Source organism: Caretta caretta, chromosome 11 (genome assembly GCF_965140235.1).
Source record: "Caretta caretta isolate rCarCar2 chromosome 11, rCarCar1.hap1, whole genome shotgun sequence".
NCBI classification, from domain to species: Eukaryota; Metazoa; Chordata; order Testudines; family Cheloniidae; genus Caretta; species Caretta caretta.
The window spans coordinates 20,033,618-20,058,148 of NC_134216.1; the positions used below are offsets into that span (position 1 = coordinate 20,033,618).

At 42.4% G+C, this 24,531-nt stretch overlaps 1 protein-coding gene across 3 annotated transcripts in view; it reads left to right on the top strand.

The window, feature by feature from the left end:
- The first annotated feature begins 9,176 nt into the window (after positions 1-9,176).
- HNMT (histamine N-methyltransferase) overlaps positions 9,177-24,531 on the top strand; it is a 49,690-nt gene continuing 34,335 nt past the window's right edge. For 2 of the 3 annotated variants that reach the window (XM_048870349.2, XM_048870350.2), the window contains exon 1: positions 9,177-9,299. The gene's annotated coding sequence lies outside the window, so the exon portion shown is untranslated. Of the gene's footprint in view, positions 9,300-14,390; positions 14,483-24,531 lie in introns of all 3 variants that reach the window. The other variant, XM_048870351.2, reaches the window with a different exon arrangement.

Consider the following 24,531-nt stretch of genomic DNA (forward strand, 5'->3'; position numbering starts at 1 on the left):
ATAAGCAGAAGCACTTGAGATGGAGGTCCCCTACTTCAGACTACAGGTGGTGACTGGCAGGGCCCGCGTCTTTGGAACATGTTCATCTCCTCCTCTTTAGTCCACCAGAACCTGGAGTTATTGCCCTTCCAGGTGTGCCTTAGCGTTCACATTTGGCATTTGGGGGAGGGTCTGATGGGCAGCGTGTGGGTGGGTGAGATGGATTTGGGGATTAAGCAGGGAATTCATATGTAGCAAGTTGGTTCATATTGTTAGGATTTGAGGCCTGAATACAGTGAGAAGTAAGAGCGACAAGATGGGTGAGGTAATATGTTTTATTGGACCAACTTCTGTTGGTGAGAGAGACAAGCTTTTGAGCCACACAGAGCTCTTCTTCAGGTCTTATATCCTGGGACTGACATGGCTACAGCTACACTGCATACGTGAGTAGAAGCTGTTTATTAAGGGACAGATTCTAATCCCCTTATAGTTCATAGTACTTTACTCCTCACATAGCACTCCTGAAATTAATAGGATTGCTCAGTGTGCATAAGAATAACTGAATCTGGCTCTCAATGGTTTTGTGCACCCCGGGTTAGATTCAAAAGGGGGACTTAGGCATTGCAATGCTCAGCATTGCTGTGCCTCTGTTAAGTGCTGCTGTATTAATTTAAATAGAGAAAATGTGTTGGCAGTGTTAACATAACCAGTCACTGTCCAACATTAAACAGGGTTAAACAAGGCCTCAGCCTGCTCAGTACCATGCAAATACACCATTAAAAAATCTCTTTACCTTTTATCAAAGATACAAAAAGAGGGGAAACAGTTAAAGTGTTTGAAATGTAAAGTATGAAAGAAGGGTTTCGATTTAACAACGTCCCTTGTTCCTTTTCTCTTTAGCTGGGGAGAGTTTTAGAAGGAGAACCTCCCCCTTGCCTGACAATTTCTTAGATGATATTCGAAATGGTATAATGCTCCTTTTGGGGAAAAGAGAAGAAGATAGTTGGTTGAGAGGGGCTAGAGCTGTTGCCATTGCTGCTGTTAAAGTCCAATCCCATTTCTTCCCTAGGCGTGTTTGGGATTCATCTGAAGTTGGTAGGGGTAGATCTCTCTCTTTGGTCCCTGCTGGTCAGGATATCCCTCAGGATTAGGATGAAGAAGGTCTGGGGTCCCAGAAGATGATGAGGCAGCAATGGGTGAAACTTATTCCAGTAGACTCTGTCTGTTCTTTCTGTTTCCTCCCCTCCTGCCCATCTTTCTTTAAGGACCCAAAGGGTAGAATAACCCATCCCCTCATTGTTTGGCCCATCAATTAGGCCTAACTTTCTACACAACCATTTTGTTTCATTCACTTTTGTCTTCACATCAACTGTTTTTGACAAGTATAATTTCATCAGTCCTTGGATTATATTAACGGGGACTTTTTGGTGTAGACTAATCCAGTTTCTCTGTCTGGTGCTTTTGCACCTCTTTATAATATTCTTTACTGAAAATAACTTGACCTATTTTCCATGGTAAATTTCTAAGCAGGCAAAAGTAATAGACCAATTCTCACAATAGTGCCCTGCAGTTTAATGGATTTCACAGCCTCAAGTTAGGTGCCCAGACTCTCTATCTGACACATGGGGAGAGGTAAGCACCAAAAATGGGATCCCCAAAAGCCAGCACCCTGCATGGGGAGCTGCCTAAGTTAGCCAGTAGACAATGCCAAGGAGAATGGTATGACATAAGACAGGCCCTCAGAGGGAGATAGGTGCCTAACTCCAGGCCAGGGGAAGCACCTCCTTCCATTTGCGATTGACAGTCATGTGCCCTTTTGCTCCCGGTGTTAGGTGAAGCAGTGGTGGGTCGCTTTCCTGCCCCCACCCTCCCAATAACCCAGTGTTTAGAGCACTCATCTGGAATAGGGGCGATCCAAGTTCAAATTCCCTATCTGATTTGGGGCAAGGACTAAAACTCAGGTCATCCACCTCCCAGGTGAGTCCCTAACCACTGGGCTATAGGGTATTCTGGATTGGGGGGTGCCTGTCTCTCCTATTGAAGCTCCTCCACTTTGCATGAAATACTTAAATAGTCAGTGGGCCAGAGAGCGAGAGAAAGAGGGGATGATCCTATAGCCCAGTGATTAAGACACTCCCTGGGAGGCGAGCTATTAGGTATTAGGGGGGGCATTACCACCTCCTCTGGTGTGGGGTAGGTGTGCTCAGAATATAGCCAACTGATCAAGGCCTGCAGGTAAAATAGGAAGAGGAACACCCAGTCTGTGAATCCCATCGGGGCTTAGACATGAGTATGGTCCTGAGCAGCTCAGCAGTGTCAGGACTAAGGCAGATTTGCATAAGCTCAGTGGTGGAAACTTTGGCACCCTGGGGACTTTGGACACCTACTGATTTAGGTGGCAGCTAAGCAGTGGTTTTGTGAATGCCAGTGGTGCTTAAATGTTGGACTTAGATGCCTAAATCCACCCTGTGACTCTAGCCCTAAGAATCTGAGCCTCAGTGCTATAAAATACAGAGAAATAAGATCCAAAGAACCAAGATAAACTTTCCAAAATCATCTCAGCTTTTGGATATTTAACCCAGCCACATTCAAATCAAAATCCTTTGGCTGCTCCCCCTATGCCTAATTTGATCTCCAAGTCTAGAAAGGGAGCTAAGAACTCCCACATAGTAATGCCCCTCTTTACATAGCTTTTGATGTTCCGACCTGATCATTAGGTGTGTGTCACAGCCAGACAGCATTTAGGGCACATATTTATGTTGCAACGGTGCCAGTGTTGTCCCTCTAGTTTTGTCCGCATTTCATTCCAAAACCCTTTTTTCTCTGCTGTTTATCTCCCACCTATGAAAGTGCCCATCAGAGTGAGCTTGAGGTACAGAGCATCAGCCTGGGATGGGTATTTTATTTTTACCACATTTTAGGGAATGGACCGGGGGGGGGAGTGGATCCCACTGGTTTTAAATTACAGGGCTGGTGAAGGAATTGTTTATTTTTTCCTCACATTTCTAATTGTCAAAAATAGCATTGCTTATCAAGCTAAAATTAGGCAGGCAAATAGTCAATATGGTAGAGAAGTGCCCTTGTGTTGAGTATATTTGGAAAACAATTGGAAACAAATGAGCTATTTTGTTCCTCTCACACAGAAATAGTGTGTGTATGGTTGGCAGCTGTTAAAGTCCATCTGGTCAAGAATGCACAAAGACCATAACATAAAAGTCCCCAAATATGAATTAGCACCACAGATTGTCATCTCTCTCCTGAAGGGGTTATGGCTTTTCAGAAGGATAATATGCGTTTTTATAAGCCCCTGAATACATTTTATGCAGTAATCCATTGCTGTTACGGTATATTGGGATAACACCCAACGTGTACATATCCTGGATGACTAGAATGTACATACAGCCGTTATTTTCATGGGCCAGGTCCTGGCCCCCCTCCTGGTTGCTTTGTGGACCAACCCCATCTGAAGATTCTCCCTGGGGGGAATCTGCAAGTAGCATAGAACCCTCTCAGAGGCTTTTGTGACACTGACACAGTGCAGGAGGCATTGCTTGGAGAAATGGGATGTGGCAGGAGTGTCCCTTATGCACTGGTGAACCCTGGCAGCCAAAAAGCCCCTTAGAGACTGTTTGGCAGCCAATGCAAAATTAAAGCAACTTTGAGGCTTCTCCTGTTTATGGCAGGGAGTAGCCCAGCAGGAGCTGGCCAGTCCTAGGACTGGGGATGAGGTAAATGTAAAGGTGGCTTTACACAACCTTTGTTTTCACGCTCCCCTATGAAGTGCCAGGAGCAGTTTCGATGGAATCAGGCATCTGGGCTGAATACTTTTCTTTCATAGAGTTCTTTTAGGGCTATTGTTATTACACCTCTACCCCAATATAATGCGGTCCTCGGGAGCCAAAAAATCTTACCATGTTATAGGTGAAACCACATTATATCAAATTTGCTTTGGCCTCGAGCATTTCCGTTATTAATAATCACTTCCCGCCCCCTGACTGACCCCTCAGAACCCCCGACCCATCAACCCCTCCTGCTCCTTGTCCCCTGACTACCCCCTCCAGAGAACCCCCACCCCTAACCACCCCCTCAAGACCCTCACCCCCATCTAAGCCCCCCTGCTCCTTGTCCCCTGACTGCACCGACCCCTATCCACACCCCCACCCCCCGTTCCCCATCCCCTGACTGCCCCACCCCCAGAAACTCCAAATCATCCAACACACCCCCCCCCGGCTCCCTGTCCCCTGACCGCCCCCCAAGACCCTCGACCCTGGCCCGGCACACATAACATGCCGATCAGAGCAGCGTGTTGGAGCCAGACATGCTGACGCGCTGATCCCCTGGAGTGCACAGCCCCGCCCCCCACAGTGCTGCTTTACCGTGTTATATCCGAATTTGTGTTATATTGGGTCATGTTATATCGGGGTAGAAGTGCACTGGAAATGACAATACAAAAAGTCCAAGGAAGACTGAGTAACTTGAAAGCTGTGCTGTAAAGTGATAATGGTAAGGAAAAGTGGAGGAAAAGTTACATCACAGGCTTAGCTTGGCCTGAGGAGCTGAGGTGTTGCAATTATCTTGAAATCAGAGTGTGATACCACATCTAGACACAACAGAGTGAGGTAGGAATTAAATTTTAGGGGCTGAAATTCACTTTGCAAGTTTGCTATTGCTTTTATTTGTAGATTGGTCTAATCATGTCTGTCTAGGGCACACAACACTGCAGGATGTAAGATGCACAATCTGACTTGCAACAATTTTTCTAGTGTCAGACTCTGGAAAACTGTCAAATGTTTGCAGTGTCTCATGTATTTTTGTGTGTGTTTCCCATGTCATGTAATGTAATTTAATGTGACAATATGGTCTAATGAAATAGATATATTATATCAGAACAAGCTAGATGGATACAGGGTTTCTATAGTAACTTTTGATCTCTGGAGATTTGGAATCACATCCTTAATAAGTTTGGTAGCCTTATCTTTGTCCCCGGTGGATACTTATCCACATCATGAAACTACTACACAATCTGGCATGATTCATAGTCTGTGCTCAGGAGAAGCCTAGAAATAATGCAGTAGGAATGCAAACTGAACTGTATAGCTTGGGAAGAGAGAAGTACGTGCCAGCACTATGCTTCGCTCTAGGCAGTGAATGCTATTAGTTCCACATTTCTCTTACTACCAGCCTCACCCCTATGAAATCCTAAAGACAAGTTAAAAAAATCAACCATACCAACCCAAACTCCTGCTTCTGACCTAAGCTGTCTCACTCAAGTTCCATCATTCTGTTAGTCTGCAAGAAAATAGTTCCAAACTTTTGGCTGGGGGCTCATCAAGCCTCATTTGAAGTAGATTGTTAAACTAAATGTAATGGCCCAGGTTTTCAAAAGTGACTCATGATTCTGGAGGTCTCAATTTTGGGGAGCCCAAATATAGGCCTTTTGAAATAGGCTTGATTTTCAGAAATCACTGAGCACCCATCCTATGGAAATCTTTGGGTATCCCAAAAATCATTTTTGAAAAAAAAAAAAAGCTGGTCTCAAAAGATAAGAAGGTCTCTTGTTACACTGCCCCTCAGCAAATTAACTAGAAAAGGAGTACTTGTGGCACCTTAGAGACTAACCAATTTATTTGAGCATAAGCTTTCGTGAGCTACTGATGAAGTGAGTTGTAGCTCACGAAAGCTTATGCTCAAATAAATTGGTTAGTCTCTAAGGTGCCACAAGTACTCCTTTTCTTTTTGCGAATACAGACTAACATGGCTGTTACTCTGAAACCAAATTAACTAGATGGCTTTTAAAATATATTAATAACAGTAATGCACTGATTTTTTATTTTTAACTAGCTGTGACATGGCTGATACTGTTCTAGGGATCGTACATTCTCCTCTGTTATAGGCAGCCAGCCACATACCCACACCCCAGCTGGGAACCCGATATCCCCCTCCACCACCACCACCCCATACAGTGCTTTGCCTCTAAGAGTTTAGAAGAAGTAACTAGAATTCTAATTGATTTTCCACTAGAAAGGATGTCGGTGCACACAATTATAAAGGGCCCTTTTACCTACTTCAGAAAGGTTCCATTAGTATCCAAGATCAAAAAAATGACCCAGCCCCCCTTTGCAATTCCCAGTGCCTACTAGGTCCCATTTAGGTGGTAAAGGAAAGAGAACAAACAGTTAATGAAAGATGAGGCAATATGGAGATGCCCAGGGGATGGGGGGTTATAAGGCTATTTCCTGATGTGCGTGAGGTCTGAACACTAATCAAGGGTTATAAAGTGGCTGTTGCTGCTCCCTGTGGAGGACCATGAGGATGAGCCGAGGGAGTTTGACTGAACTTGTAAGAGAGTCCACGTTGGTTCTTAGAAGAAAAGACCAAGCTGCGGGGTACATACAATGTGAAGGCTCAAAGGTTTATGAACTGAGAACTTGGGCTCTATTGTGTGAGGTCAAATACCTATTAATGTTTAGCCTGCATAGTTCTTAGAGCCCATTTCAGTTTGACTTTTCATGGTTGTGGCTAGAAGAGAATGACTTTTTTTGGCCTTTTCTCTCTGTATTACATAGAATCATAGAATATCAGGGTTGGAAGGGACCTCAGGAGGTCATCTAGTCCAACCCCCTGCTCAAAGCAGGACCAATCCCCAATTTTTGGGCCAGACCCCTAAATTGCCCCCTCAAGGATTGAACTCACAACCCTGGGTTTAGCAGGCCAATGCTCAAACCACTGAGCTATCCCTCCCCCCAATATGGAGAGTGTCTTATTTGAACACAGTCATAATTTGGTTGATTTGAAGGATTCAGCTGCTATTTGAAAATGAAGGAATCTCTACTCTTGGGGCAGCTGGAGAAAACAGGTGGGATTCACTGATTCATAAATTCTAAAGCCAGAAGGGACCATTGTGATCATCTAGTCTGATCTCCTGTAAACAAGGTCATAGAACTTTCCCAAAATAATTCTTAGAGCATGTCTTTTAGAAAAACAACCAATCTTGATTGAAAAATTGCTAGTGGTAGAGAATCCACCACAATCCTTGGTAAATTTGTTCCAATGGTTAATTACTCTTCTGTTTTAAAACAAATGTCACGCCTTAATTCCAGTCTGTATTTGTTTATCTTCAACTTCCAGCCACTGGATCGTGTTATACCTTTCTCTGCTAGATTGAAGAGCCCATTATTAAATATTTGTTCCCCATGTAGATACTTATAGACCGTATTCAATTCGCCCTTTAGCGTTCTCTTTTTTATGCTAAATAGGACTGAGCTCTTTTGAGTCAATCACTAATCCTTTAATCGTTCTTGTGGCTCTTCTCTGAACCCTCTCCAATTTATCAACAACCTTCTTGAATAGAGAGAACTCGACACAGATTTCCAGCTGCAGTTGCTGCCTATCTCTGGAACTGGAGCAAACTCCTTGACTTGGTCCTTGGCTTAGTTTTTCCTTATTTCTTACTCAGGCAAATGCCCAATGACTTTGCTAAGAATTTTCCTGTGCACCGACTGAATTAAAGCTAACAAAGAACCTAAGGCTATGGCCCATACGAGAGCAATACTTAAGTATAAAGATGGCACAGAGGATTCCATCTTAAGAAAAAAAACAAACACATAAAGAAACAGGGATGCCTTTGTCTCTATGTAAACGAAAGACGAATAAGAATCAAAATAGTAGTGTAGCTATTTCATAAAACCATGGTATCTTTGAAATTACCAGATCACCATTTATTTAATCAGGAAAATAGCTGGGGTTTTAACTAACTGCAATACAAAGCCTGCATGAATGAGAGACTGAACAGGAGGAGCTGGGTGGGAGAATATCTTGGGAGGATATGAGGCTTGAAAAAAGCAATGATACAAGCAGACTGCCTGCAATGGTACTGACTGGATTGAGGTGAGGGGTTGGCTGGCAAGGGAGAGCAGGAAACATTCCTATAGATAAGAAAGGCGAGTGAAAGGGCTACAGTGCTGATCATAAGACTGTCAGTTACCCACACTTTGACAGGAATAGGAATTCAAAGAATGACTCATTGGAAAATACCAATTTCTATAGGTAGTACAGAGCCACTTTCTTATTGTATCATTTGCTGGCAGCCAATGCTATAGTTTATAATATGTTCAGACATTCATTACAGCCCCTGTTTTTACATGCTCATAGATTTCTGAAAAATTCTCCTTTTCAAAGAAAATCTTCCATCCCTGGCCTCAGTCCACATGTGCCTTTAGTTTAATGTTCGAGCAAACTCCATTCACTGTTTTTGAGTCCTGGTTAAAAAGAAGGGAAAAAAACATTTTTCAGTCCCAGAAAAGCTTTAAAGACTTTTGTGCATGCATGTGAAAATGGGTGAACTTTGGAAGTGGGAACTTTCTAGTTAAAGCTACTGTAGTTTCCAGACTCACTTCCAATTAAAAATAACGGAGTTATATGTAACTGAAAAGCTGCTATTGTACTTTACAGCTAAGTTATAATACTGCTGATGGGATGGTGGGATGATCTATGTACATACTACCAATAAGTAGTAGCTATGGAGGTTTGGGTTTGTGCTGATATTTCACTGTGAAATTCCATATTTGTGCACACATTTATGGAAGTACACAGTGAAATCAATTGTGAAATGAGTGTTTTAGGGAATTAATTGTAGCCTGGCCTTATCTAGGGAAGCAATTTAAGCTTGTTCGATGACTGGCCCTAAGTTTACACTTTGTATTTCTCTTATTGTGGAAAATGAAAATTACTGGGGATGAGTTTTTCTCTTTTGACAGGCAATTTCACTTTCAGGTCCTTAGGAGTGCAACATTTGGGTTTCCATAAGAATGGCCAAACTAGGGCAGCCCAATGGTCTATCTAGCCCAGAATCCTGTCTTCCAACAATAGCCAATGCCAGGTGCTTCAGAGGGATAGAACAGAACAGGCAAGCATGGAGTTTCAAACACTACATGGCAATATTTGTTTAATATCTGTCCCCCCAGATTTTTTTTTAATTGTTTGTGGAAATGTTAGTAATATCAGGATTTTATAAAAGCTTGTTTTTGTTTGTTTGACAAAATAAATATATTTGTTTGTTTGACACTATATATATCACACACACAAACACACACACACACACATTCAATTTGGCTGTGTCCCTTTAAATCTTAATCTATTAAAGTCTGCAGTTTGTTTCTTATAGACTCTAACTCCCACTCATTCTTGAGAGGCAGAGGGTTAAACAGGGCTGCAGTGAGACACACCAGATGGACAACAGGCTGCCACAGAGTCTGGGGCATGTGCACATCTATGAGGTGGACCCACGAGCACTCTGAAGGGCACTTTTGGAGCCTATAGTGGTAAGTCATGTTGAAGTAACTATTATCTTTTTTTTTTTCTTTCTAACTATACTATGTGCATTCAGCTACTCAGAAACAGTGTGTCAGTTTAATTATCCTCTGTTGCCCATTGCTCATGATGATGACGTACAAAGGCTGTAGGTACTGTTCCCGTGCAAGTCACAGCTGTAACTTGGAGTGGAATGAATATCTGTGGTACTAAATTTTACTAGTATTTCACTTATTTGCCTCTGAACATTGTGAGACGTACTGGTAGAAGTGGAGAATAAGGAGGATACGCTACAGAATTATATGAATTTTAACAAATGACTTGGGATTGATGTAGGCTGGGTTAATTAGTTCAGAGAAGGTAACAGTTCTCTCAACTTTTCTTCATTGCAAGAACTGATCTTGAATTAAGGCCTTTATTAAGATTCTGGAGGTTTGGGGGGTTTTTTTGTTTTTTTTTTTCCTGATGCTTTGCCGAATCTGGAAGCAGAAGTACTGAAATATCATCAGAGACTGCATGCATATTTCCATCCATGCCCAGAAGCAGAGGGGCAGGCCTCATGGAAATCTCATGAGAGAGGCTATTCTTGTGGTCTGCCTTCCCCAGTTTTCAGATACATTTCCAAATGCCTGGCCCGATTCTCCTCTAACATGGGTTTAAAACTATTCTAACTCCAATGAAGTCAGTAGTGTCAGAGGGAGAAAAATAAGGCTCTTGGATGCTTAGATAAACTGAACCTGATCTCCCAGCCTCCTGCGATTCACTATCTTCAGTACAGCTCCCATGGAGTGATTAAAGGATGGAAAACAAGCTTGAGACTAATAAACTCAGGGAGCTCTATCTATTTAATTCATCAAAGAGAAGGTTATGGACTGATTTTATCAGTCTGTAAGTACCTACATGGGGAACAGAAATGTGATAATAGAAGGTTCTTTGATCTAGTTGACAAAGGTATAACAATATCCAATGGCTGAAAGTTGAAGCTAGACAAAGTAGGCTAGAAATAAGGTGCAATTTTTTAACGGTGAGGGTAATTAACCATTGGAATAATTTACCAAGAGCTTAGATTGTTTCTCCATCACTGAATATTTTAAAATCAAGACTGGATGGCTTTTTAAAAGAGATTGTCTTGTTCCACCAGGAATTAATTCAGGAAGACCTATGGCCTGTGTTATACAGGAGGTCAGACTAGATTATCACAATAGCTTTATAATCTATCTATTCTATAAACTGTGAATTTTCTTATCCTCCCCACCCACATGGGAGAGGGGACAGGAGAGCTTGGCAGCCCTATTGAGGGCACTCGGACAGGGATCATCCAGCAGCATGTATATGTGTGCGTGTGCATGCAAATGTGTGGAGGTCTCCAAGAAGTTTGGCCTTCTACAGCCAGACATTTTCTGTGCCTCTTCCTCCTCCTCCTCTCTTGGTATATTGCTTTCTGCAGAGGAAATGAGGCAAAATCAGCTTTGTAGGCAGCTTCTGAAGATAGCAGGGTAGACTCAAACACTTAAAAATCCAGATGTCATATGGTGAATACAATTTGGGGGAGGGACTAAAGCTCAGCCGGTTCCTGACCAATGCTGACCCTGAGGACAGATCAGAAAAGAGCTCCTTGTGTTCACATACTCAGTAGCAGCCTTATTGATTTATAGGGTTTTTAATCCTCCTAGCATAAGAGAATCTCACAGATATGAATGAATTTGCTTCACAACTCTACTGTGGGCCAGCAAAGTAGTATTAGCTCCATTTCACAGATGGGGAACACTAAGGGAGGGGTAGACTATGAGACTTGCCCAAGGTCACAGAGGAACACTGTGCTAGAACCAGGAGTGGACCCCAGATCTGCTGAGTCCTAGCGCAGAGCTCGATCACATGAATTCAGTACCTTCCTCAGCGTATTCTAAACGAAATGGGTGCAGTTGTCCTCTTACACCAGTCTAAATCAAAGTAACACCTACAGTCTAAAACCAGAATGAGAGGAAACTGGGCCCAATAGTAACTTGTTCTCTTTACACATTGTGCTATCACTGTAGAGAGCAATAATATCTAAGCCCAATAGCTTCTCATCCTGTTATTCCTGTAAACTTAAAAATATTTAAACAAGTTTTGTCAAGAGCAAACTCCATTCCAGGCTGAAAGAACTTGTTTGCTAAGATTCAGCCCTGAATGAATTGTTATGAGTAATGGACATGCCCCTAGTATGTGCTTTTATAATGACACTTATGATATGATCAGATTAAGTGCACATACGAATGATACTGCTATAATAAGAAAGAAGCCAACACATAACTGTAGAAGGAGTTCTCAAATATTAGGGAAGGTACTAATGGCACAAAATATTACATTTCCAATAAAGAGATTTAGAGTGAATGCAAAATGTAGAGGAGAAATGACTGGAATCAAACTGACAGCTGATGTCACTGCAACATTCTTCGAATAGCTAGTGAATATGGCCTAGAAAGAAGGTGTTCAAATTCTTGTATATCCTTTTTAAAATATGGCTTCTACTAATCATGTAATCTAATTAGTCAGTAATTATACGAGGCAAGGAAAATTAATAATGCTGTCTTTACTAGTTGCGAATGTATGTTATATAGACATTGGAAAGTCAGTGATTTTCTGAACCTTAAAGATTTGTTGCAGGCAATGTCTGATGTGACAACCTATGCAAGAAAAAGATTTTGACGTACAAAGCTCATGGGTCTGCCCCGCTTTCCACCTGGAGTAGTCATGTATGCCGTGTCAAAGTGGGTGCAAACTGATGCCATTCTAATCCAGTATACCTTCACACTCACGTTGCTACGGTGCAACTGACTACCCACGATGCAAGGTGGGAGAGATAGAAGCCTGAGGAGTCAAGGGAAGAAGGTATTTACTAACTGTAAAAGAATAGAACAGATGTTATATTCAGAGCTTGAGCAAAATAATATACTTTTACTGAATCCGATAATGGCTTGAAGAATCTAGCCTAGAGCTGTTAGTGATAGTGATATGGGCACAGCAATAGGACTGTTAACACATTTACACAAAGGCATTTAGAATACACATCAAGTGAAATGTTTTAGCATAAATCTATACTATATACTGGATTGAGAGAAAGTGAGTACATGGTGATATGGTAGTATAAATTCATTAGTTGCATCAATTTGGGAGGGCTGCACAAATTATTTGTAGATGATGAAGCCACGTGTGAGTTACACGTGCGGATAGAAATTTTAAACTATTGGGCACTTTCATTTATTTTGATAAGATGTACATTTCACTGCTAAACTATTAGAGCAGTTCACAAATATTATATTAGTGTTCTTTGCTATACATGTGTACATATGCCTGCAACAGTTGCTTTAGTACCATTAGTTCAGCTATGCAGCCACCAAAAGAAGAGAATTATACAGATACTTTGTAGAAATCTCCTAAAATTATCTAAACTATCTTTTTCTATGCAGAATTTCTGTTGCTGTTTTAAGGGTTGGTACCTGGGCTAGAAACTAAAGTCTTGTATCATTAGAAAAGAGGGAAACTCTCAGCACCTCTTCGCTGGTAGAAAGGAGCCATTTCTAGTCCTTATGCTCCATGAGCTAGACATTGTGGGCTAGATCTTCAGCTGTTCCCTTTGCACTCCCCCAATCCCAGGGCTAGTTTTCCAGCATAGGTTAGAGCGGTCTGTAGGCTTAAAGTTGCTTCTGAAGTTGTATTGTGTGCTGTAAGGTGGAGATCTGGGCCATCTTGCCTGATTCACCACTGCCATAAATTCTGTAGAAAAGTAGCATTTAAACCAGTTGGGTCCATAGCGATCAAATTCTGCAGGACTTTTCCATAAAGGTTTCACTCAATTCAGTGTATTTATACTCCTTTAGTTGCCAGTTGCAAACATTTCTGAAACGTGAATATCAGGCTGGTAGCCAAGATTAGTTTAATCAAGACAGAATTTTTGTCTTCATCTGCTTTAGGTGGAAGTGGGTAGTAGTTTATAGAAGTTAGGTCAATCAGATGGGGAATAGAGCACTTGATGTGCTTTGCCAGTCACAAATCACAAATGTTGAATGCTGTTTACAGAACAGTTCACAAACAATCCTTAGCTCAAATGGGCTCATAAAACCAGTTGTACAATGATTTTTAATAAGGAACAGATTTATGAAAATTGTGATCCATTCATGGGTAACACACATAAAGGGACGGAGTGATACATTTATTGAATAGAGTACTTGTGGCACCTTAGAGACTAACCAATTTATTTGAGCATGAGCTTTCGTGAGCTACAGCTCACTTCATCGGATGCATACTGTGGAAACTGCAGAAGACATTATATACACAGAGACCATGAAACAATACCTCCTCCCATCCCACTCTCCTGCTGGTAATAGCTTATCTAAAGTGATCATCAAGTTGGGCCATTTCCAGCACAAATCCAGGTTTTCTCACCCTCTGCCCCCCACACACACAAACTCACTCTCCTGCTGGTAATAGCCCATCCAAAGTGACCACTCCGTTTACAATGTGTATGATAATCAAGGTGGGCCATTTCCAGCACAAATCCAGGTTTTCTCACCCCCCCGCACCCCCCTCCAAAAACCACACACACAAACTCACTCTCCTGCTGGTAATAGCTTATCCAAAGTGACCACTCTCCCTACAATGTGCATGATAATCAAGGTGGGCCATTTCCAGCACAAATCCAGGTTTTCTCACCCGCCTCCCCCCCCCAAACTCACTCTCCTGCTGGCAATAGCTCATCCAAACTGACCACTCTCCTTACAATGTGCATGATAATCAAGGTGGGCCATTTCCAGCATAAATCCAAGTTTAACCAGACTGTCGGGGACGGGGGGGGTAGAAAAAAACAAGGGGAAATAGGCTACCTTGCATAATGACTTAGCCACTCCCAGTCTCTATTTAAGCCTAAATTAATAGTATCCAATTTGCAAATGAATTCCAATTCAGCAGTTTCTCGCTGGAGTCTGGATTTGAAGTTTTTTTGTTGTAAGATAGCGACCTTTATGTCTGTGATTGTGTGACCAGGGAGATTGAAGTGTTCTCCGACTGGTTTATGAATGTTATAATTCTTGACATCTGATTTGTGTCCATTTATTCTTTTACAGGATACTGTAGAGACTGTCCAGTTTGACCAATGTACATGGCAGAGGGGCATTGCTGGCACATGATGGCATATATCACATTGGTGGATGTGCAGGTGAACAAGCCTCTGATAGTGTGGCTGATGTTATTAGGCCCTTTGATGGTGTCCCCTGAATAGATATGTGGGCACAGTTGGCAAAAGGCTTTGTTGCAAGGATAGGTTCCTGGGTTAGTGGTTCTGTTGTGTGGTATGTGGTTGTTGGTGAGTATTTGCTTCAGGTTGGGGGGCTGTCTGTAGGCAAGGACTGGCCTGTCTCCCAAGATTTGTGAGAGTGCTGGGTCATCCTTCAGGATAGGTTGTAGATCCTTAATAATGCGTTGGAGGGGTTTTAGTTGGGGGCTGAAGGTGACGGCTAGTGGCGTTCTGTTATTTTCTTTGTTAGGCCTGTCCTGTAGTAGGTGACTTTTGGGAACTCTTCTGGCTCTATCAATCTGTTTCTTCACTTCCGCAGGTGGGTATTGTAGTTGTAAGAATGCTTGATAGAGATCTTGTAGGTGTTTGTCTCTGTCTGAGGGGTTGGAGCAAATGCAGTTGTATTGCAGAGCTTGGCTGTAGACGATGGATCATATGGTGTGGTCAGGGTGAAAGCTGGAGGCATGTAGGTAGGAATATACACATTGTGAGGAAAGTGGTCACTTTGGATAAGCTATTACCAGCAGGAGAGTGACTTTGTGTGTGTGGTTTTTGGAGGGGGGTGGGGGGTGAGAAAACCTGGATTTGTGCTGGAAATGGCCCACCTTGATTATCATACACATTTTAAAGAGAGTGGTCACTTTGGATGGGCTATTACCAGCAGGAGAGTGAGTTTGTGTGTGTGTGTGTGGGGGGGGGGGGGGCGGAGGGTGAGAAAACCTGGATTTGTGCTGGAAATGGCCCAACTTGATGATCACTTTAGATAAGCTATTACCAGCAGGACAGTGGGGTGGGAGGAGGTATTGTTTCATGGTCTCTCTGTATATAATGTTTTCTGCACTTTCCACAGTTTGCATCCGATGAAGTGAGCTGTAGCTCACGAAAGCTCATGCTCAAATAAATTGGTTCGTCTCTAAGGTGCCACAAGTCCTCCTTTTCTTTTTGCGAATACAGACTAACACGGCTGTTACTCTGAAACCTGCCATTGAATAGAGTGTTCACAATGAAAAATTTAGTCAGTTCTAAGTCTGGCCACTTGTTGTCATTCAACATATCATGACACTTTTATGTAAGAGTAGGGCTGTCAGCACTGGCATATTGAAATTTTCTGAAGATAAGCAATACAATTGATCAGCCTAAATTTCCCATGATACAGGATGCTTTTTCACTTGCTATCTAAACTGCTGTATGGGGTTGAGCTGTTAAACAGTTGCTATAGTTTATCCTGGAGGTGGCTCTATTACAGTGGTGAGTGACGTAGTGATTGGAGGTGTGGGGGTGAGACAGTAAAATATGAAACTATTGCTGTACATTTATTTCCACTATGTTAGTGGATCTGAAATCTGCTGAAATAAATTGAAATCAGTATTTATTTTCTTCTGTGCTGAGGTCAGCAGTGATGCTCCCTGAGGCCCCCACACAGAGGGAGGCCTCAGCATGTTGCTCAGCAACATGCTTACAGAGCAAGTACAACACCAGCAGCAGCTGGGATGAGTGCAGGAGAGTGTGTTGATCAACAAGAAGTTGGGGCCCTCCCTCAGTGCTGACAAGCATAAAAATTAATAAGCACAAACCAACTTAAACAAAAGTGCTCAAAATATGCCATATGTTTCATGGGGGGGGGGGGAGGGAAAGTTACAGTATATTCTGTAACATTTTGGGATCCTTGCAAATGAAAGGCATTGCCTAAGTGCAAGATATATATCCATAACATTAAACAGTTGCACAGGGGTCTGGACTGGGACTGGGACTATACAACATATTCATAATTTATCTGGAAAAGGGGGTAAACAGTGAGGTGGCAAAATTTTCAGATGATACGAAACTACTCAAGATAGTTAAGTCCAAAGCAGACTGCAAAGAGCTACAAAAGGATCTCACAAAACTGAGTGACTGGGCAACAAAATGGCAGATGAAATTCAATGTTGATAAATGCAGAGGATGTTGTGAAGGCCAAAACTATAACAGGGTTCAAAAAAGAACTAGATAAATTCATGGAAGATAGGTCCATCAGTGGCTAGTAGCCAGGATGGACAGGGATGGTGTCCCTAGCCTCTGTTTGCCAGAAGCTGGGAATGGGCAACAGGGGATGGATCACTTGATGATTATCTGTTCTGTTCATTCCGTCTGGGGCACCTGGCATTGACCGCTGTCAGAAGATAGGATACTGGGCTAGATGGACCTTTGGTCTGACCCAGTATGGTCGTTCTTATGTTCTTATATATCAAACAACACAGTTCAAAATTAAAGTGATACATATTGTAAAGAAAACAGTAAAAATGATGATCAATGAAGAGTTTCAAGGGCCTAATTTTTAAAGTAACTTTGACATGGTCTCTCTTTTTGAGGGTGCGGAAGGGAAGAGATCCACAAATAATTGCATGTGAAATTTTATGGGCATGGTTATTTGTGGGTGCAGCTGAGGCATCTGGAAGTCTACCTACCTCATCTGCAAGTGCAATCAGACAGGCAGATTGTTCCTATTTGCACCTATAAAGTACTGCATCTGCAAAAATTATTTGTGGGTGACAAAAAATGAGATTGAGATTTTTAAAAATTAGGCCATAAATCTTTCACTCATGGACTGTAATTACATAGCATAGTACTGCTGATCTGCTATAGGGCTAACTGTACTAACGTAAGCAGGGTCTGAATGAGCTCTCCCTGACATCTAGCGATGAGCTGGGGGGAAAAGACTTCAGGAGCAGACCATGTTTGCATAGACATGCCTACTCTGTCCAGGTGCACAGCAGCTGGAGCTGCATTGCCAAAATGATCAATTCTGGCTTGTTGGGTTACACATCACTCTAGTATTTGAATGCAGGGGTAATAAAATGTTGTTATCGTTATTGTATGAGTAAAGGGCCGCAGAATTGTGCTTGGCATGCCCTGACTGAGGGGAGGGTCACCCTCAACTGAACTTCACTGGCTAAGCAGAGCATAGGGATGACAAATCCAAGTGAAGATGAGAGTAGGTGGGGGACATCCTACCTGGTGATGTGGACTCTCCCCAAAGCATCCTAAACACCATTAGACTTGCCTGTTTCTAGTGTTTAGTGACAGCTGATTAGATTTAACTGACAGTCTTTGTTTCTAGTTGGTGATCCCTAGAGCTGACATTACTGCTGAGCTAGTCTAAGAGCTAAGCTCAGACCTTGTGTGAGGACAGTGAACACAGAGACTACGCTGGCTGTGAGGTTCCCCACTACTTGCTGAAATCACCGAGGGCTGGGTTAAGTGGTAGAACCTCCGAATGTGGCATCATGGGAGCAGCAAGCAGAGGGGTGGCGGCCAAAGGGGCCAGCGGTGGCAGCTGCGAGCCATTTGCAGAAACAGCAGCAGAGGCATTGCTCAATTGCCCCCCCCAACCCCGGGTGCAGGGGAGGTGAAACCTGTGAATGCACCTCTGAACTCTGGGTCTTTGCTAACCAAGGACAGCCAACTGTGTGTGAGGTGCAGAGGAGGGAGAGGGGAGTGCTGTGTTAAAAGGCCATTCATTCATTGGGCTTTCCCACCACAGGGTGGGCAACTGACCAACATTATATGGGGTCTGGTTTGCTTATGGTCACATGCTTTTGAATGTGATGTTTTCCCACATTAACGCTGGATTCCCTTTCCCTTTTATTAAGAGTTCTCTTTTGTTATACACAGACTCAGTGCTTGTGAGTGGGGAAGTATTGCCACTTAGAGGTGGCCGGGGTGATGTTAGGTTTTTTGAGATTACTGGGTAGGCGCTTGAGATGGCTCTGTTTTGTATTGTTAGGAGGAATGCCTAGATATTGAACCTGACCTTTGTTGCTGCCGACTCCCCCTGGCAGAAGGGTTGCACTAAATACCAAGTTTATCTTGGCCTTATTCAGTAAGCTATCTAAAGTATAATGGCGAGAACCAATTTACTAAATGAGCTGCTGGAATTAGAGAGGACAGTTCTAGCCTTGTGAGAGGGTATGTGGGCACGTATGTACAAAGCTTGGAGAATTTCCATTTTAATAACAAGAACCTTGGAGAAACATGAACAATAACTTGTCTGTTCTTTGCAATGGACAGTTCAGTTGTCCTGCAAAATGAGATTTTGCTAGCCTAATACAGAAATCTTGTTATCAAGTGTGGCTTACATCAGTATGCTTTATTAGAAGACATCAGAAGTAATTCTGCAAACATTAAACAAGGTCTAGTTTTTCCTTTTATCAGACTGAATGAATAAGATTAAATCAGATTCAAAGGGGAGTCAAATAAACTGATCTAACTGTGGGCATGGATGTCTGGTCCCATCTATGAATGCTTTTGAGTTTGGCAACAGTTTAGAAATATCTCCATTTGGCCTTTGTTCTAAAGCCCTCCCCACAAACACCATCTCTTGGAAGATCTTTATCCTTTTGTAATGTCTGATCAGGGCTTTTTTGTGTTCTTGGCCTCATTAATGTGCTCAAAACATTGCACAAGACATCTTCTTCCTACTCCCATAGCTCAATCTTTTCTCTGAAGTGATTACAGACTTCAGTTCCTGCACTGATGGGATGTTTCTCGGACTAAGACAAAGTGTCACTTCAGCTTGATGCATACGTCCAGTGGGCTAGTCCAAGACTCTGAGCAATTCCACGATAAATTCAATATTCACCTCTTTCTGCTTATAATTGCTCTCCTTTTCACCTGTAACTAACAGTTGATCCCAAATGTCCTGTCTGTACTCTGGCTTTTCGTTAACCATGCTCAGTACTTGGATAGCACTTTTCCTCTCTGAAGCACTTTACAATGTTAACTAATTAATCAATCCTCAGAACACTCCTAAAAAGCTGGTAAATAAGTTTGTGCTATTATCTCCATTTTACAAATGGGAGTAGGAAGGCATAGAGGTTATTGACAGACCCAGGTGTACAGAGAGATTCATCATTAGAGCTGTGAGTATAATCAGCAGCTCTATGCTCCAGTCACTACAACACTGTCTCAGAGTATGTGTTACTGAATAGGCACTGTCCCTTACTTTAGTCTCAATGCAGCACTAACATTGTGGAAACAATGAGGTTAAATAATATGTGCTTCACCCTCTTCCGGTTGGATCCTCAGCTCGTGCAGCTCAGTATTAATCCACCGATTTAATTGGGACTCGGTCGATTTATAGCAGAATGTAATGTACATCTTTTAGTGCAGAATGAAGGTGCATGCAGCTGAAGCAGAGGTGTGAATGGTGTAATCAGAGGTTCTTGGGCATCTGCTGGAAAAACTGTACAGAATGACATGAAACTTGGCCCATCCCAATAAAGGGTAACCCCCTCCATTCCCAACACCCTTTGAGAACATGGGGCCATTGGCTTCATTTTCTGTAGCTATGCATCCCCCCCATCCCCAGGAAAGAAATTACATGTATGGAAGGGAATTTCTACAGGTAAAAACCTTCAGTTTGTATGATCTGCTGCTAGATTTGCAGCAAAAGTCAGTGTGGCACAGACAGGAGCAAGCTGCTGATGTGGGCTGCTTTCCAGTTGTGCCCTACCCAGCAACCCAATTCCATGGAGCCCTTCCTACCCCGTTCTTACACAGTGGATTTCCAGGGAGGGAGTGTCCTTTCCCCTTCCACTTGTTTGTGGGCATTTCTGCCCCACCTTGCTCCTCACTGCATAGTGCAGAGCAAAGGAGAATGTGGCTGTTGATTATTTTCAGTATCTACTGTAGCTATTACACTACGTATCATCCAAGTTATAGTGAATAATAAAACTCTGTAAATACTGTTGTTCAAATGTTCATACATGTGCAACTCCCATAGTCTAGTTTACAAATGTTTTAATGCAGCCTTCCTCAGTGTGAGGTCTAAGCACTGGGAGTTAAGTGACACGGTGGGTTATGGTGAAAGCAAGGCAAATTTTGGTATAAACCTCAACCTGTTCAAAACAGTTTTATTCAAATGTATTAAACAGAATGTCAACACAGGGCCTGCTCCAGCAAAGGATTTAGGAATGTGCTTAACTTGTAGTTTAGCAGATTACAGACAAGATTAAAGTTAAGTATGTGCTTAAGTGTTTTGGTGGTTCAGGGCAATAGGGACTTCAGTCTGACAAAAGGGAAGTTACTATCTTTTTAGAGGTTTGCATGGTAATGCTGTGTGGTGACATTGCATCACAATTCCAAAAAGGAAATGCCACCGCATCTCACTGTATGAGAAGAGTTGAGAAACCAGCTGTGCAACACCCCATCCTGAGAGAGAGAAGTAAGGAAAGGAGGGCTGGCTGCTGTACTGTGGCCGGCCCTGAAAATCCCTGAACTCCTGCTGTAGCCTCCCTCTGGAATGCATGTCAGGGGAGGAGGTCAGGTTACCGGCAGCTGACTTTGGGCCTGATGCTGCTCTCAGGGTAGCTACTTGAACACTTCCGGTCCAATATGTATGCAAATCTGAGTAACTGCAGCTTTTAGAGCCCTTAGAAGAGTCCAGCTGTACACAAAAAGCCGGTCTAACCCTTAACTATAGCAGACCTGGCAGTCTGCTGTAATACATATTTGTGTGACTAGGGGAGTAGGAGCAGACGTGCAGTGGTGTTGTGAAGACTAATTAGTTAAATTTGTTAAGAGTTAGAAAAATTATAGAGCTACGCAAGGGCTAAGTATTGACAGTAAGTTGTGTAAAATCACAGAGTTTTCTCAGAGAGAGGACTTCAGCCCTAAGTTTCCTATGGTTTTGGAATTGTAGGGGGTGGTGCACACAAAGGGACCAATTCTGGTCCTGACACCTGTCCCATACGCTACTACAGCCGTGTAGGGAGGCTGTACAGGAGCTGCAGGGGGCGAGGAGAGACCTCTCCTGGCACAGGAGCCGGTCAGAGGCATGCCTGTAGTGGTGAAAGTGATGAGTGTTCTGGGCTGCTGCACAAGCTATAGGCCGCCCACTGAAGCCCGGGGGCCATTTTGACCTCTGCAGCAGCCCTGTTAGGTAGCACAGCACAGAAGCTAGCCTCAAATTCCCATTGAAATGAATGAGAATTTCGCTTAAACAAGGACTACAGAATCTGGCTCATGGGTAATTAAAGAAAGAAATTAACACAAACATCTTTTGCTTTTATGAGACACACAAAACACCAAATATGTATTTTTTATTTTCACTTGCTAAGCTTCTGCTCTTACACTAAATGGCATCTGTTACTTGGAATGCAATTGTAGTCTGTTGTGACTTTTTAGTGGGGGTAGGGGGGAGGGCGGAGGGTTGAAGGACTAGATGCATTGATATAATTTGGCGGGCTTGTGTCGCTCTGGTGATGCCAGCTAAGCCGGGTTTCTGGAGCGGCTCAAAACAGCAGGTTGTATGGGTAATGCTGGCCCAAACGTTTTTTTTACTTACATGCATGGCACTTTGGGTATGTCTACACAGCATTTTAGAGCCTCAGCTCAACACACTCAGGCTAGCAGGCCTTGTGGGAGCGCTCTAAAACAGCTGTATAGACAGTGCTTTGAAGTTGAAGTTTGGCTGGAGCTTGGGCTTTGAAGCCCACCTCTCTTCCCCAGGCGTCAGACCCAGAATTCCTGCTCAAGCTACAACTTCAAAGTGCTGTCTGTACAGCTGTTTTTAGAGCACTCGCACTAGCCCCAGTCTGTCGACCTGGGCTAGAAAGCTCGCCCCAAAATGCTGTGTAGACATAGCCTTTGTGTTTGCAGTTACACTGGTGCAAGGCTGCTGGCTTCCAGTGGTGTTACACCAGCGTAACTGTTAGGATATAGCTATTCAGGCCTGTCTGTAAAGGCCTATACTCTAAGTGTATTCTTATCATTTAGCTTTTTATAGAGGTATAAAAGAAAGAATCAAAATCACAGTCTGCCACTGTAAGGGCCTTCTCTTATTGTGACAGTCTGAGGCCCTGTGCTTAGGCTAAGATCTTTGGCTAAGCAGCAGAGGCAGCCATAAGCTGGGAAGCGACCGGTCACATCCTCACATTCCAAACTAGTCACATTGAACTAAGGTGCTATTGGGCTGTTAGGCATTATCAGGACAGGATTGTATTCCTGTCACCTCCAGAGAAAGGGAAGTGCCTAGAAAATGTAAAAGGAAACTTAGTTTGATAGCATCCTGTCTGGCAAAAACTCACTTATCAATAGCTGGGATGTGAAATCCTCATTTCTGTGTTGTTCTATCACTGTAGTCCCCATTTTCCTACTGTTTGCCTGTATAATCTCTGTCTGGTTCTGTGATTGTTCCTGTCTGCTGTATAATTAATTTTGCTGGGTGTAAACTAATTAAAGTGGTGGGATATAATTGGTTAAATAATCATGTTGCAATATGTTAGGATTGGTTAGTTAAATTTCAGTAAAATAATTGGTTAAGGTATAGCTAAGCAGATCTCAAGTTTTACTATATAGTCTGTAGTCAATCAGGAAGTGTGTGGGGGGGAAATGGGAACAGGGAACGGGATTGGGGGAATTGGAATCATGTTTTGCTAAGGGTGGGAATGGGAACAGGGACACAGGTAAGGCTCTGTGGTGTCAAAGCTGGGAAGGGGGACACTAAGGAAGGAAACTGAAATCATGCTTGCTGGAAGTTCACCCCAATAAACATTGAATTGTTTGCACCTTCGGACTTTCGGTATTGTTGCTCTCTGTTCATGCAAGGACCAGGGAAGTAAGCGGGTGAAGGAATAAGCCCCCTAACAGTAACTGTAGGCAGAATTTGGCTCTGTATCTTAGAAAGCATTGCTGTCCTTAACTATCATATGTGAGAGTCATAATGAGCTGTGGGAAAAGTTTGATTATGAAGCCTGAAACCATAGGAAACTTGCCTGGTGTAATGTTTTTTACAAGGTTAGTAATAATCCATGGGTCAAATCCTTGCCCTATTCAAATCAGTGGCAAAACTTCTATTGACTGCAGGAGGGCCAAGATTTCCTCTGAGGTGCTTGCTGAAAAGTTTGGGAACCTGAGCAGATTTACAGCTTCAAGTTAAAACTATATAAATATTTAAAATCAGTGAATTTGGCATTTAAAGTTGAGTTTTGATTAAATCCTGGACTCACTGCAAAATTAAGGGGTGTGAGAAATGACAAGTGAAGCCAAAGAAATTTTCTCGCACACTACTTATGAATCAAAGCTACAGTGTTGCATACTTTTCTACTACAGGGTTAAAACTGCCAACCCAAATGTTACACATAATATTTTTTTTTATTTGCTAAGACAGAAGGTTCACTTAGTGTTGGGAGCATGGATACAAGGGCCAAATATAATGCATGTTGAATTCAAAAAACTAATATTAAGACTCAACAGTTGAAAGTTCAAAAAATATTATTGGGACCATCCTCTGTTGCTTTCATTTTCTTGTCTGACTAGAGGATTTACAATAACATCTATAAATTATTGTAGTTTGACAGGCTCATTGTGAAATACGTAATAGTTTTAAAAAATTAAACAAAGCTACTTTGCAAAGAATGATGTGTAAGTACATAGGAAAAATACACCAGTTTTCTTCCCAGCAATCACAGCTATCATTTCTCCACTATTACTAATTTTAGCTGTGCAAACTTTGTTTCTGTAACAGAGGGTATTTTGTGTGGGTTTTTGTGTGCAATTGCTTGTGCATTATAAATGTCAGTATTCAGATGGAGATAGAAATTTACCTCTGGAATGACATTTTTGGATTTAGAAAGTATGATAGAATGAAGCAAATAATTAAATTTTAAGATCTTAAAATGTGGGATTTATAATTTTCTTCATGCCTGTAATTTTTTTCCCTTTCCCTTGATGTTAATGTTGGAGGATCATTTAGTCTTTTCCCTCATGTTAGTTGTCTCAGCACCAATCCTGATTACTGCCTAACATACTTCCCTTGCCCAAAAGGGAGGATATGCTGTGATGTCAAAGATCTTCATTGGTCGTCAAAGTTTTGCTAAATCTAGCAGGTGCCCCCTGAACATGCACAGAAGTGATTATTCAATTGCTTTTAAAAATCTAAGAATTATATGTACCATCCCCCAAATCAAGCAAATGTATTAATTCTCATTGAG